At 38.0% G+C, this 15415-nt stretch overlaps 1 protein-coding gene across 8 annotated transcripts in view; it reads right to left on the minus strand.

Moving 5' to 3' along the window:
• LOC147169204 (protein phosphatase 1 regulatory subunit 29-like) overlaps positions 1-15415 on the minus strand; it is a 102986-nt gene that overhangs the window by 26740 nt on the left and 60831 nt on the right. For all 8 annotated transcript variants that reach the window (XM_086083972.1, XM_086083974.1, XM_086083970.1 and 5 more), the window contains one exon: positions 13750-13805. The gene's annotated coding sequence lies outside the window, so the exon portion shown is untranslated. The remainder of the gene's footprint in view (positions 1-13749; positions 13806-15415) is intronic.

Raw genomic sequence — 15415 nt, forward strand, 5'->3', positions numbered from 1 at the left:
TTTGTTTGTCAACTATTTTCATGGTTTTAGATTTAATAATGTGAATTATATTGAGTTACTTTGTGTAAATGCGCTATATAAAAAATATATGTAAATAAAAAGCTGCCTTGCCTAAAGTGGTCTGGATCGTTAATTCTTGGAATGGAACTACAACAATGACAAATTCTAGTGTCACATGACTGTGTTATTACTTCTTCGAGGCAAAGCTTCATTAACCTTGCTGAGGAAAAAAAAAAAAAGAAAAAAAAATGACAGGAAGTCACTCTGGTCACATCGGCCAACGTCTGTTAGCGCGCACACGCACGACCCTGACGCGCAAGGTCGGGTCGCTAACCATTAGCTCGCTAACGGCACATTTTCTGACTTACGTCACGTGGAAGAAGGTGCGAGGCGGGTGTTCGCCCACCGTCCTTCGCCCCCCCCGCCATCGAGATAAAACCTCGAGTGTCGGGGAAGCCGGCAGACAGCTCGACAGGCGCGGCCGGCCGAAACCCGGGAAGGCGGCGGGCGGTGTCACGCTTCTACTGGCAGCGAGATAAACAACAACGACGGGATAAAAATAGCCTCCTCACCTTGCACTTTGCCATCAACGGCTCAGCGCTTGATTGCTCTTGGAAAGGCTTGTCTGTCAAAGCTCGCCATCGATTGGGGGTGGTTGGATCAAAGCAATTCACACGAGGATATCGCATGGCAAGAACGTATTCACAATTCAAAGCATGCACCAAATCTCACAGATAGAAAATATTAGATGGCAAACATGAGCGCAAAAAAAAAAGAAGTTTAAAATTACAAAAATATCCCAGAATATTAGAATAAATATTTCCGCATTTTCCTCATTCAATGCATGCAGTAAAAATGTCACAAATTGAAAAATACAGCATCACAAAGGAACGTATTCACAATTCAAAGCATGCACCAAATCTCACAGATAGAAAATATTAGATGGCAAACATGAGCGCAAAAAAAAAAGAAGTTTAAAATTACAAAAATATCCCAGAATATTAGAATAAATATTTCCGCATTTTCCTCATTCAATGCATGCAGTAAAAATGTCACAAATTGAAAAATACAGCATCACAAAGGAACGTATTCACAATTCAAAGCATGCACCAAATCTCACAGATAGAAAATATTAGATGGCAAACATGAGCGCAAAAAAAAAAGAAGTTTAAAATTACAAAAATATCCCAGAATATTAGAATAAATATTTCCGCATTTTCCTCATTCAATGCATGCAGTAAAAATGTCACAAATTGAAAAATACAGCATCACAAAGGAACGTATTCACAATTCAAAGCATGCACCAAATCTCACAGATAGAAAATATTAGATGGCAAACATGAGCGCAAAAAAAAAAGAAGTTTAAAATTACAAAAATATCCCAGAATATTAGAATAAATATTTCCGCATTTTCCTCATTCAATGCATGCAGTAAAAATGTCACAAATTGAAAAATACAGCATCACAAAGGAACGTATTCACAATTCAAAGCATGCACCAAATCTCACAGATAGAAAATATTAGATGGCAAACATGAGCGCAAAAAAAAAAGAAGTTTAAAATTACAAAAATATCCCAGAATATTAGAATAAATATTTCCGCATTTTCCTCATTCAATGCATGCAGCAAAAATGTCACAAATTGAAAAATACAGCATCACAAAGGAACGTATTCACAATTCAAAGCATGCACCAAATCTCACAGCGCAAATTTGTTTTTTTTTTAAATTACAAAAATATCCCAGAATATTAGAATAAATATTTCCGCATTTTCCTCATTCAATGCATGCAGCAAAAATGTCACTAATTGAAAAATACAGTATCACAAAGGTATGACATTACAACAAATTTAAATTGCTAACCCTTAGCATTCAAAATGAGTTTTCCACAACGGGAGGGAAATGGAGGTTGGGGGTGGAAGTCTGCATAAAAGAAAAAAATATATATATTGAAAATAAAATCCACAAATGGAGTTATGCGAGTGTGTGGGGTAGTCCATTGCATCCAAACATGCTTCCCATTTAAAGCATGCAGCAAAAAAAATCACAAAAATATTAGATGGCAAAAAAAATATTTACAGCATGTTAATGCACAAAGTCAAATAGAAAAAATAATAATAATAACAATACACAAGCATTAAAAAAATGTTATGTCACAACAAAAATATCTTAGAATACAGTATAATGAAAAAAATACCACAGAATCATCAATTATTAGGCAAAATAATGCAGAAAGTTGATGAAAAAACGGACAAAATAGAATTTAAAATAAATAAATAATACAAATAGGAAAAGGATTTGCATTTAAAGGGTCTTCAACATTTCAGTCTCCGGAAGTACACCGACACGACTTCATAAGCCTCGAGAGGCACATCGGTCCAAACCTCATCAGCGGATATCGATCCACAAAATTAAATGCATTGATTTGGTTACAGACTCCAACAGCACACCTCTGGGTGCATTACAACTGGCGGTAATTACGCGTGCGGCAATTTTCTGGCTTGTTTGCTTGAACCAATAATTGTCCCCCGTGAAGGCAGTAATCAGCGGCCACGAAGGAGCACACCTCAACTTAGTCGCGGTTTGTCGGCGAAGCGCGTCGTGACTGTCATCCTGTCATGAAGCTCGCGCCCGAGCGACCTGTCACAAGCGTGAGAAACTCAAGACAATTCAAAAGCCCCTGAAACGATCTTTCATGTCCAGGAAATGAGCCGCAATTGCACATCATTGATTTACTTGAGTGTGAGAAGATTTAAGACATGAGAAGATTGAAGGGACGGGGTCTTAAATCTTTCATCTGCAAAACACCAAATGGGGTGAGGTTTATAGATTTTTTTTTTTTTTTCATGTCATATTTTAGAACTTCACCTAACATATATTTGTTATATTATCTCTCATTTTACACCGCTGAAGAGTTTCGTTTTATTTACCAGTATACGTGTTTTACAAATGACATCCAAAATGTCCCCCCTTTGGCTAAACGGCCTTCTTCTGCACCGCAAAGCTGGACAGAAGGACGCTCTTCTGCCGGCAAGTCAATAAACGGAATAACAGTTAGTTTCAGTCCGCTGAGAGAAAAGCTTGAGAAGGCAATTATCCTGGAGCGCGTAGCCTTTGAGCAACTCTCTCAGCTTGTTTTTTTTTTTTTTTTTTTTCATCTCAAGCCATAATGGTATCGTCATGTCAGGAAAATATACACGGGCGGCTTTCAACTGCGAAGGAACTCGCTTCTCTGCAACGGCGATGGGAAAAATGCATGAAAAGATGAAGCTTCGCGATGCTTTTTTTATGAAGTGTGAAACGGTCGTTTTGTTCAGCTCCGACCTTGTGGAGCTGACGAAGAGTTGAGCTGTTTTTTTATGACGCGTCGTCAGATTTGCATGCAAAGGTGCAGAGGCGAGAACTAAAGTGTTTCATAATTTAGTGACGCCCATTTGTCTAGTGTATATGGTTCAAATTTGGCAGCCATAGAATAAAAATCACTCTGAGGCGCAAAATGCCTTTTCAAGACAAAATGGCTGACTTCCTGTGTCTTTTCAGGCATGGCTTTTTCAGACTTTTTTTGGGTGGGTCTGCTCATGTTAGACATGCCAACCAAATGGCATGTTGCCAAGTGAAACTGCGTATTATTTCTAAACATGTCCATTTTCGCCAAAATGACCTTCAAATGGAAAATTCCAAGTTAAATAGTAGGGATGTTGCGATATTAAAACTGCCACAATATCGTCGCCGATGCCATGATATTAAAAGTTGCACATCTGTTAAAACAGTCCGCTTGATTTCCATTTGTGCAGTTCGAGCACCCTCAGTTTTTTTAGTGCAGTTTAATTTTCACAAGGCATGTTTTGGCCCTTCTATGTTTAAAAACCACGCTAGTGGTTAGATAAAGGAGAATGTAATAACGTTTGTGAACCAAGTCAATATGTGTCAAGTATGTTCCTCAATATTAATGTGTTATTAGAGATCGCAGGTTGTTTATATGCATTTCTGTAATGTACAATAATAATACAATAATGATGAAACTATATATATATAAATATTCTAATGCTAATTGCTGCAAAATGAAACAGATACAAATAAATAAATAAAAAAGCCTGATGAGAGAAGAGACTCTAACCTTTCTTTTGGTAGCTTCTGTGTTTGTTTGTTTTTATAGAAATAGAACACAATATTCTGTGAGGCCTTGCAAAATCAGTCCAAATCCAATAAAACTGCCGGGGAGCAAAGGGGTTTGCTTCAGTGAAAATGGCTGGGAGTTCAAATATGAAAATGGCATCATCACTTCTTAACTTTCCACAAGCAGGAACGCACTTCATTAAACGTTTGTGCGCCCACCCGCAACGACGAGAGTTCAGCCAAGTGTCAAGTGCGCATGGTTCAAATTTCAAAGTATTCATTTTTTTTTTTTTTTAAGAGCTCAGTATTGTTCATTCGGAAATGTCATCATCATTGCTCTTTTTTATTTTTTTATTATTATTATTATTTTTGTGTGTGTGTGTGTGTGTGGGTGAGTATATGTATGTGCGTGCGTGCGTGCGTGCGTGCGTGCGTGTATTTGTTAGCTCACCAGAAAACCTATTAGAAAAAATCTCATACCGTTCACCTAAACCGAACACCAGGAGACCCGAGGAAGGACCAAAGAAAACCAAGGAAGGTGAAATCCAGCACCGACCAGACACCCCCCACCAGAACTTCAAATTTCAAAGTATTCAGACAAAATCACCTTGTAAATGGCAAAAATGTCCCTCGACTGGCTGCTTCAAAACAAAATGAATGGAGATACCCAGTGAGTTTTCAAGCATGGCTCCGGGAAGCTTTTTTTTTTTTTGTGGGTCTAACTCATGATGGACGTGCCTGCCAAATGAATGACATGTTAAGTGAAACTAACTTCGGGGGCTGAATTTTGAAAAGGTGCTTGTTTCTTGCCTATTAGACAATGTTTTTTAGGCGGCCTGGTGTTTCAAAGCCGAAGCGGCGATACGTGACAACCAGGGGGGGAAAAAAAAATCGTATGTGAGAAGCTGCCAGATTTGCTGCTCAAGTCTAACAAGCAGAGTGACGCGCGGGTTCAAAGAGACGCCCAATTAGGCATAAAAGGAAAAGAGCTCAGCAGCCAATGGACGGAAGGTTTTGATGCTGTCGGACTTTTGACCAGGCAGAAAAACTTATTGTGATTATTTTAATACTGCTACAAAAAAATTTTGTAATACAAGTTTTAAAAAGCAGAAAAAGGATTATACCAAAATATGTGAGAAAAAAAAAACATGATTATGAAGGCAGCATTTTAACAAATGAAATCTTCGGTTAGGTTAAGTAAAATAATATTAGATTAACACAATTCTAGATGAACAATAGTAATTTACCAATTTATCATATTAACTACATATATAATGAGTATAAAGTAAATACCAGCAAATAAAGGATAATAAAATATAATATACATTAAATAAAAAAAACTACAAAAAGCTATAGGTGTTAAATGACAAATGTAACTGAAAAACACGTTGACAATTTTTTAAACATTTTAGATGAAAAAACTAAAATGATTATGAGAAAAATACAAAAATTGAGGGAAAATGCAAACATTTTGTGGAAAAATACAACAATTCTTGAGTAAAAATATCAGATTCAAATCCTAAAAATATTTTTATACTATTATACTAATATACTAAATATTTTTTATTTTTGTTCAATGCTGGAAACATTAATTATTAGATGGGTAAAATACAAAAATACTAAATATAAAATACAAAACAAACAGATGAAAAATAAAAAAAATGTATGGCAATTGATTAGATGAACATATTGGAGAAAAATCCATAGACGACAGAAAACTAGACAGAAATACAATATTAAAATAAAATATTATTTGTAAAAATACAACAATTCTAGATAGAAAACTGTCAAATATTAGATTTTTTTTAATTAATTAAAAATTCCTACTGTCAAATATCATATCACCGTAACGTGCGGCCAAATTCAAATTTCAACAACAATATTAACTTTTTTTTGGGGGGGGGGGAGCTTTTTTTGCCACCCTTATCAAAACATCACTTCAAAAAAATGACCTGCACAGTTAATAAAGTTTTTACGACAGCGACAGATTATTCCATTTACGTGATTTCCTCTGGGAAGAATTTCATGTGGAACGAGCGCGCTAGCAAAAGGCTAAGAAGACCGAGCAGGAGATTAGACGAGTGCCGCTGAAGGCTCGTTGAACAAAGACGCGTCCCAGCGAAACGGCTTCAATCCATCACACGCTGATGGGCCCGACAGACGCGTGACCTTTCCTTTCCCCGGCACCCGACTCATCCGGCGGAATCTCGTACATCTTCCCGTGCTAAATATCGTCCCATTAACGACGCGCTAATTGGCTTAGAATGCAGCGAGAGGCTGTCGGCGAGCCAAAAGGCCGGGAAAAGACGATGATGCTGATAAATGCGTCACAGCATCATGCACGCCATGCACAATAGCTAAACGCAAATATTGAACACAAAAAGTATGATTGTTGTAAGAGTTCATCTTTTTTTCTTCTTAATGCTCCAAAAAACTTGTCGTTTTATGTTCGAGAAAAGAAGGATTTATTCTGCTTGATGGCACCTTTTCCACCAAATCAGACCGAGCATAATTATTACTTTGAAAAAAAAAAAATGTACAACTGTCTGTAATAGTAACATCACGAGAACGGGTGAACTTTAGTTGAATGCATTTAAAATATTACAACTTTTTAGATATAAATCTGACATTTTGGAAGAAAAGTCGTCTTTTCCCGAGCAAGAGGTTTACAAAAAAATATAGCATGAATAGAAATATTCTTTGAAGATTTTATTTTTCAGACAAACAGAAATGATGTTATGACATTTTTATTGTGACTTTTCTTGACACTATACTTTTTGTATAGATAATTTTTTTTAATTAACTGTTGTAAAATTACAACTCCCTCAAATAAGAAAGCACTTCTTATATTAAATAAAAAGTACTGTGGGGGATCAAGATTTTGACTTTTTTTTTGTAAAAACTTTTTTTCTAGAAAAATCTAGTTTGACTCAGACTACAACTTTTTTTCAAGCATAAAAAAAGTTGCAAAAAATCTGGTACAATTAGAACTAAAAAAAAAAAAAATCCTCATAAACATACAAACAAAAGTATGACTATCCTTGAAAGACTACATTTATCTCGTAAACATTCTTAACAGTATTCTCACGCGTGATAAAATATGACTCGCATTAAATATTTGCCGTTCAATTTTGATTTTAGTCACGAAACACAAAACAATAGAACATTTTGCATCTTTTAAAAATGCACATTATTCTCAGTTTCTATTTGTAATGTTTAAAATAATGTAACTTTCTAATTAAAAAAATAAATAAATAAGCAACTTTACTCTCTTTATGACTTGCTACTTCCGAAAAATGCATTCTGATTCCTGGCCTCGCACCTTATAATGTGTGTAATGAAAGTTTTCCAGAAGGAGCTGCAACATCAGGCAGGAAATGTCCAAAGTTTGCAGTCAAGTCACGCATCGCGAGGTTATGTACAGTTCAGAGGAAAGAGCGGGGAAAGAAGAGAAGAAGTAAAGAGACCAGCCAGTGCTGGACAACGGGGACCCCCGGTGGACAAAGATGGAAGGACTCAACGGCAATAGAAGATGTCGTGCTGAGTGACGTGCTCGTTTGAGACAACGACATTTTGTGTCAAAAAGCGAAACGTCAAACCACAAATGCTTATCATGCAACGCATTTGCAAAAATGTACAATAGTTCAAAAAATTTGTCTGAAGGACTTAACTTGTCATTTTTAAAAAAAAAAGTAGCACGAGTTAAGAAGCATGTAGCTTAGCTCGAGAATCATTATTGTGGATTTTATGAAAGCGTAAAGCATAAAATGGGTGAAATGAGGAACTTTCACAGGAAATGATGCAATAATGAAACAAAACGTAAAACGTTGAAACGCGCAACACCCTAGAGGCACAATGGAGAACTGCAGAAAACTGAGACGGAACACTGAAACATAGAACGTTTGTAGGAGCGTAAAACAACAAGTCGAAACCCCGACACAAAAACGTAGAAGTAAAAAAAATAATAATAATGCAAATATTCAAACACCACAATCAATCAACATGATCAGCAAATTAAAAAGTGAAATAGCAAATTGTGGTACACCAAAACGTTACGGGGACGTCACAAAAACGGCGAAATGTGGAACGCTGAAACGTAAAAGGACAAAAAACAAAAACCCAATTGGAGAAACGTGAAACTCAAAAAGGGTAAAACAGGGAAACAAACATCAATGGAACAAAGACTGATAGACAAAATAAAATGTGGGACGCCGAAACAAAAAGGCAAACTCTTCAAACGCTGAAAACGGAGAAAGGCGGAGCTTGTGAAAAGGGAAAACATCCGACACACAAAATGACGAAACAAAGCAAAGAGTAAATCAACGACAAAAAAAGTGAAACGGTTGTTAAGTGATCAATTAAGCCAACCGATACATTAAGAATGCATTTATTTATTTATTTTTACTAATGATTAGGCATTGGTCGAGATCTCGCAAGATTAGAACGCCACGAGATGAAAAAATATCATATGTCGGTAAGTAAATACAAGTATTAATAAATAACACAAGAAGTAGATAAGTGAAAAATAAGTAAATAAATAAATTATAATAAATTACAACTTTTTTTCTCATCGTATCACAAGACAAAAATCACAGCTCTTTTCTCTTTGTATTTTTTTCCCAAACAACTGCACGTCATTTTGCAAACATTAACGTAACAACTGGTGACTTTTATAAGCGCTTGCCAGCGTGCACGTCAGACAGGCACAGCGGTTTTTTTTGGGGGGGGGGGGGGGGGGGGGCTAGTCCGCTCAAGGCAGATGGACGCATTTGCAAAATGTATGCGCATACTGGGAGCGAGTAAAAATAAAATAATAAATGAAACCCACTTTTCAATCTGCACCAAACTCACGCGCTGAGCTGACATTTTGTGTCATCCGCGGTCTGTTTCCTCTCATGAATATCCTCCACAAGAAACAGTACGAATTAAAGCGGGCAAATGAGCGATGAAATGAAGTTTTATTTAAAAAAAAAACAAAAAAAACATTTTGCCTCCTGAGGATGAAAAGGAGGATGACAAGATGGAGGGAAGAGGCCAAATGCGAGTTTTCTTCTTTTTTTTTGGGCAGCATCCATCTTTGATGTGGTCGAGTCATTAAAAAAATGGGCGAGTTGGCAGCGCTCCTTGCGGGAGCCCATTAGAACGCTTCGGCGCCGCGCCGTTCCCTGGACGGCGCAGCAACCCTCACGAGACTCCCCGAAGAGGAGCTCATGCATCCCAAATGGCAGCAAGTTAGCATTTTATCCACTCATTCCGCGTCTGAAATAGTACCACGTCTATAAGGAATTAAGATACAGTATCACAACATGGTTGCCTGTATTTTTAACGCCTAGCATTTGTATCACGCTAGCATGTGAGATGTTATAAAATAGAAACTTTTGCAATGTTAGTACTCGATTTGCTCCGATCTCGCTTTTGGTTCTGTACGCAGACTCACAGAGTGCGTGACATAAGCTCATTTTGACACGCTAGCTGTTAGCATCTACTTTGCTGCTATTTTACAATAGTATGCTAGCATTTTTGTCGACTTTGCAAAGTTTTTTTGCAAAAAGTATGTCAGCATTATCAGTTATGTAAGACTAGGAATATTCTACTGTCATTACCCTAATTTGATGTTTACAATGTTAGCATTTTGTGTTGGGCTTTCATTGTATCTACTTCGTTGGGCTTTTGCCTCCCGAGTTAGCATTTCTTCAACGAGCGCGTTCGCGTTTCTATCACTCTATTATTAAGCGTTGAAACTAATCTAACTCATTTGACATGGCAGCAAGCAAATGATATCATATTAGCATTCACTTTTAAAATAATGCAATACGCGTCCATGAGCGATGATGTCGATGGGAGCGCACCAACTTTTTGCAATGTTCACATTTGATCTCCTGTGTTGCTTAGCATTTTATCTATTTTGATTTTTGGAGAGAGTTTGTGACATAGCCTGGTATTTTTGCACAAAAAAAAAAAATCCACCGTGAGCCAGAAGCACATTTTTTCTTTAATTTTGACGGGGGGGGGGGGGGGGGGGGAAATAGAAGCTTGTTAAAAAAGAAGCAATTTTTTTTTATTTTATTTTTTTCAAAAAAAATAAAAATAAATATATATATATATATATATATATATATATATATTAAAAAAAAAAAAAAAAAAAAAAAAAAAGAGCAATGATGATGACATTTCCGAATGAACAATACTGAGCTCTTTAAAAAAAAATAATAATAATAATTTTTTTTAAAAGAGAACCTTATAACACAATACATAGATTAAAACCACCCGCTGAGCACTGCCACTTAAGGTTGGTCGGGGGCGATCAGATTATTCCTCAGCCTTAAAATCATTTCATCTTTCTGACACCGGGGGGTGCTGAACATGTGTCCAATTTAGATATTTTTTCAATGTCACAGCTTTGCATCACTTTCCAACAGCTTTTCAAATGGATTGTACTTTTTTTTTTCCCTCTCCAACATATGCCACTCCGTCGCTCTTGAAATCCCCTCATGTTTATTCTGCGTCTCTTTCAAGTCGTCCTCGGAGTATCGTATCTTTCACGGCTCCGCGATCTCTCGCCTTTCCTCCCACTCTGTCGTCTCCGTCTCAGCTTCCCTAATCTCTCCCCGCTTTACCGCCATCTATCTCTGCTGTTAGCTCAGCCGTCACCCGACGCGCTCAAAACCAACTTCGCCGTTTTGCTGCCGATTTGCTGCACGCGACAACCGCTAAAAGCTAAGCGACCAGCGTTTAGCGGAGAAAAACACTTTTTGACAGTTAAAAAGGTCATCTGCATGTCCTCGTGTGAGAAGTAGAAGCCACTTAGCAAGGAAGCATTTAGCTGAGCTCAAGAATCGTTAAAGTCAAAAGAACTAAATATTGCATTACATTTTCTTTTTTTTCTTTTTCTTTTTTTTACAATAATATGTTCTATGCATCCCCGCTGGTCTAAATATGGTATTTTTGGTTAGTGGAATATGACTTAAGCAGCAAAAATCCAGCCGTTTTTATCCAACTCAGATGGCGGCCATTTTGCCATTTGTTGTGGACTGAAAGTGACATCAATGTTGCTCAGGGCTCAGAAAACAACCAATCACAGCACAGCTTCAGAAAACAGGTGAGCTGTGATTGGTCATTGCCTGAGAAATGGAGCAAACTGTGATGTCATATTCAGTTGACAGGAAGTGGCAAAATGGCCGCCCCCTGAGATGGATAAAAATGGCTGCATTTCGCTTCCTAACTCAAATTCCACAAATGTAATATTAATCAGAATGCCGTGTTTAGACGAGTGAGGTTAAAGGTTGACTTCCACTTTAACCACAAAAAATGCTAAAACTGATCAAGATTAAACCCACAAAATCGAAAACAAGAAAATAATAACAAAAATTACCAAATAAAATGAGTAATGAAATACAGAAATGGAAAATACTGGAAAATAAAATGGTGAATCATAAATAACTTGAAACAGCGAAACAACGAAATGTGAAATTCTGTTTCACATTTCTTTGTTTGTGAACGTGTCAAATATGACAGCAAATAAACAAAAACAAAAATGCGAGCAACAAAAAAACATCAAAACATAAAAATAGATAAAACATCAAAACATATAACATCAACGGACGTACTGAGCGATACGGTGACAGATGGACATAAGGACACAAAGACGGACGACCCAAACAGGCAAACACCATAACGTACTGGCAAAACACGATCACGCAAAATGAGAACTAAAACAATATAACATAAAAACGTAGCGTTAAAGCAACACGGCGTAAAATAACATCATATAAAAACGATGTCGCTTAAAATAGCATAGCCTGAAACAACATAGCATAAAACAACGTAGCATTAAAACTCAAAAGTCAACAATCACGAAAACAAAAACCTCATAACGTAAAAAAGTACCGGTAACGTTACATGAAATGCCAAATGTTAAACTACTCCGCATAAAACCGAAATCCCCCAACGCAAAATGACGAAACGTACGTAGAATTGCTACCAAAGTATTTGTCTACATTTCTCTTTCAGCTGTAAATTTGTTACGCAAAACAGCAGTTAAAAACATTCTCTATAAACTGAACTCGGCTGGCCCGCCACTCGGCGCACGCATGCCGTAAAACATCAGCAAGCTCAAATGACCAACTTTCCTTTTTAACTGCCGCGAGGGCTCGTTTACACAAAAGACGATACCTGACATGTTTGTCAAACCGCCATTTTTAAGGCCCCTCCCCCCGCCACCCCATCAAGCTAAGCGGATGACGATGATTGGTAATGTCATCCCCTTTTGGCTTTTGCCTAATTATACGGCCGAGTACCCGAAAATCCCACATTCGCCGGATATTAGCGCCGCGCGCGCGCACACACACACACACACACACACACATTCCCGCAATACACACCGAGTGTTTAGTGAGCCTCTGTGGGGGAGTTTGATAGCTTTTTTGCGCTTGAATAGCAGCAGTCAAGTGTTTACCCGCCTTACCTCGATGCCGCTTAATTGCAGTAACGAAGGCTTGCTTTGCTCCCGTATTTAGGCGGGAATAAAAATGACTTGAGCGCTCCTCCGCAGACGTGCTCAAATGGCGTATACTCCCCGGAAAAAAAATAAAAAAATAAAAGAAGAAGCTAAAATTAGGATGAATTTACCTCAGTCGACCTTGTGCTGCTATTTGTACAAAAACAGGAGCGATTTGTCACGGCCTTTGTTTCCCTCACAGGAATGAATAATAATAATAATAATAATTCAAGCTCATCTTTGAAGGACTTTAACTCCGTAATTACAACAACAACAACACATTAAACTGCACTTCAAGTGTCAGAAGGTGGAACAGCAAAACGGAAGGGCAGCATACAGCAACAGAATGCGGCACAACAAGGAAACGTGACAACACGCAAATGTGAATTTTAGAAAAAATGGTTAGCGTGGAAATATGGACATTTCAAATGCAAAAAATGTGGGACAGCAAGGAAACGTCGAATGAAAAGGAAACATGCTGCATGCGAACAAAGTGGGGAGTCGGACTTTTCTGGCAACCCAGGAAGTGAGTGCGGCGAACGCGCCCCTTACAACTCGGAGATTCTGAGTTGCGGAGTCGAAAAAACAAAAAAGCAACCCGACTTCACTGACCGACTTCAATCTGACATCACTCGACGACCTCCACGGAGAGACACAAAACCTAATTGACAAGATTTTAAACAGATATTTGTTTATATTCATGTATTGTTACTTCAATTTAGTTATTTGAAATACGGTCACGATTTGGAAGGACAATTTAACGGGATGTGCCATTTCCTTGTTTACATTTGCCTCGAAGTGGGACAATCCAAGTGAGGCTTCCGACTTCCCACCTTCCTCGAATGCAGCATTAAACCAACCAGGAAGCACAAACCCACGAGGTGTGAAAACACAGAAACGTGAGATGTTGCTTCTCTTTAAAAACACTTGCAAGCCGCACTATCCCCCCCTTTAACACGGAAATTTGCCTCCCTTGAAACTCATAGTTTTATATTAGCGTTCTTTTTAGCATTAGCATCCCAAATCACAGACAAACCAGACTTGATCATTGACTTTGAGCAGTTTGAAAGCACGCCACTGACACCTATAGGACATAAACTGAACAGCAGGCAGTGATGACAGCTTTGAGCAATCTTACCTATCGGATGAGACTTGAAGCTCACGTTCACGCCAGGCAGGAAGTAAGCAACACACCTGCGGCAGAAATCAGGAAATGGAAAAATCAGGAAAATGCAAACATTTTGCCAGCTTTGTTTTTTTTGCAGGGATTTTGCAGCAGTGTCGCATTATTGGCTTCTTTATGCCAGCTTGTTAGCGCCGGCATCTTTACGACGGCACCCTGGCCCGCCGCCCGGCCTCCGAGTCGGCCTCCAGCCGTCGTCCTCCCTTCCAGGACGCCGTTAAGCTAATGACGGACGGCCCGTCCGTGTCGCGCATTGTACACATTCCCCTAATTAAGCGTTGCTTTTAACGTCCAAATATGTGCTTTTTTTGTCCTCAGACCGCCTTGAGTTGTTTCCGAGAGTCTCTTAGGCTAAGCCCGCGTCCGCATTTTGCCAGTCTTAATCACAAACGTGCGATTGTTTACTCAAGAAGTGGCCGCTGGAAGCAACCTTGGGCGATAAACCACGGGATGCTTCACCGAGTCTAACAACTACTGTCACACCAATAAACATCGCTGCTTGGTGATCAAAAATAAAAAATAAAAGAATTGTTTACAGGTACTTGAGAACAGGACGTTTGAAAAAAAATAAAAATAACCTTGGGCGATGATGAGCAGCATGCTGCTTCACGAAGGGGTTGCGAGACTAATGCCGTGTGTCCGGCTACCTTGTCATCACAAAATGACCAATTGTTGACTTGGAACGGAACGTTCAAAACAAACTTGGGCAATTTGTCACATGCTGTTTCTTTTTTTTTTTCATTTTTTTTTTCTTTTTTTTTTCTTCTTAAGAGCTCAGTATTGTTCATTCGGAAATGTCATCATCATTGCTCTTTTTTTTTTTCTTTTTTTTTATATATATATATATATATATATATATATTTTTTTTTTTTTTTTTTTTGTGTGTGTGTGAGGATGTGTATGTGCGTGCGTGCGTGCGTGCGTGCGTGTATTTGTTAGCTCACCAGAAAACCTATTAGAAAAAATCTCATACCGTTCACCTAAACCGAACACCAGGAGACCCGAGGAAGGACCAAAGAAAACCAAGGAAGGTGAAATCCAGCACCGACCAGACCCCAACGAATCCAAAAATGCTGTTTTTCTGTTCCCAGTTGTTGGGATGGTGGATGAGGTCACTGTCACGCTTTTAATAAAACATGAGTCGCCGAGTGATTACAAACATACAAGTTGTTTGCTTGGAATATTGCAAATAAATTTAGGCACAGGGTCGGGGGGTAATATAATATAATAATAAATTATATGTAATGAGATTACGTAATCTCATTACGAAAATCATGTAACTGTAATCTGCAGGGGTGTTAAAAAAATAAAATATTACAGCGCACAATTCTCGTATCGATTTAATATCATAGTCAATTTTTGATGGAAATATTCAACAAAATGTCTTACTTGGGGTTAGAGTTCACACTTGAAGCATGGAAGAATGTTATATTACCCTTAAAATGTAATTTCAATGCTATTCAAACATGAAACAGTTTGCAACCCGTCACAGTTATAAGCCTGAGGTACATTTTCATACAAATCTTACAGTGAACATGTGCAAGTTCACTGATTGGTATTTTCTAAATTTGAGTTAAGAAACAAACAAAAAAAAAATCGCAATCATTCATTTATAGATTCG

The sequence above is a fragment of the Leptonotus elevatus genome, chromosome 8, assembly GCF_054856555.1.
Source record: "Leptonotus elevatus isolate MCC_2025b chromosome 8, RoL_Lele_1.0, whole genome shotgun sequence".
NCBI lineage: Eukaryota > Metazoa > Chordata > Actinopteri > Syngnathiformes > Syngnathidae > Leptonotus > Leptonotus elevatus.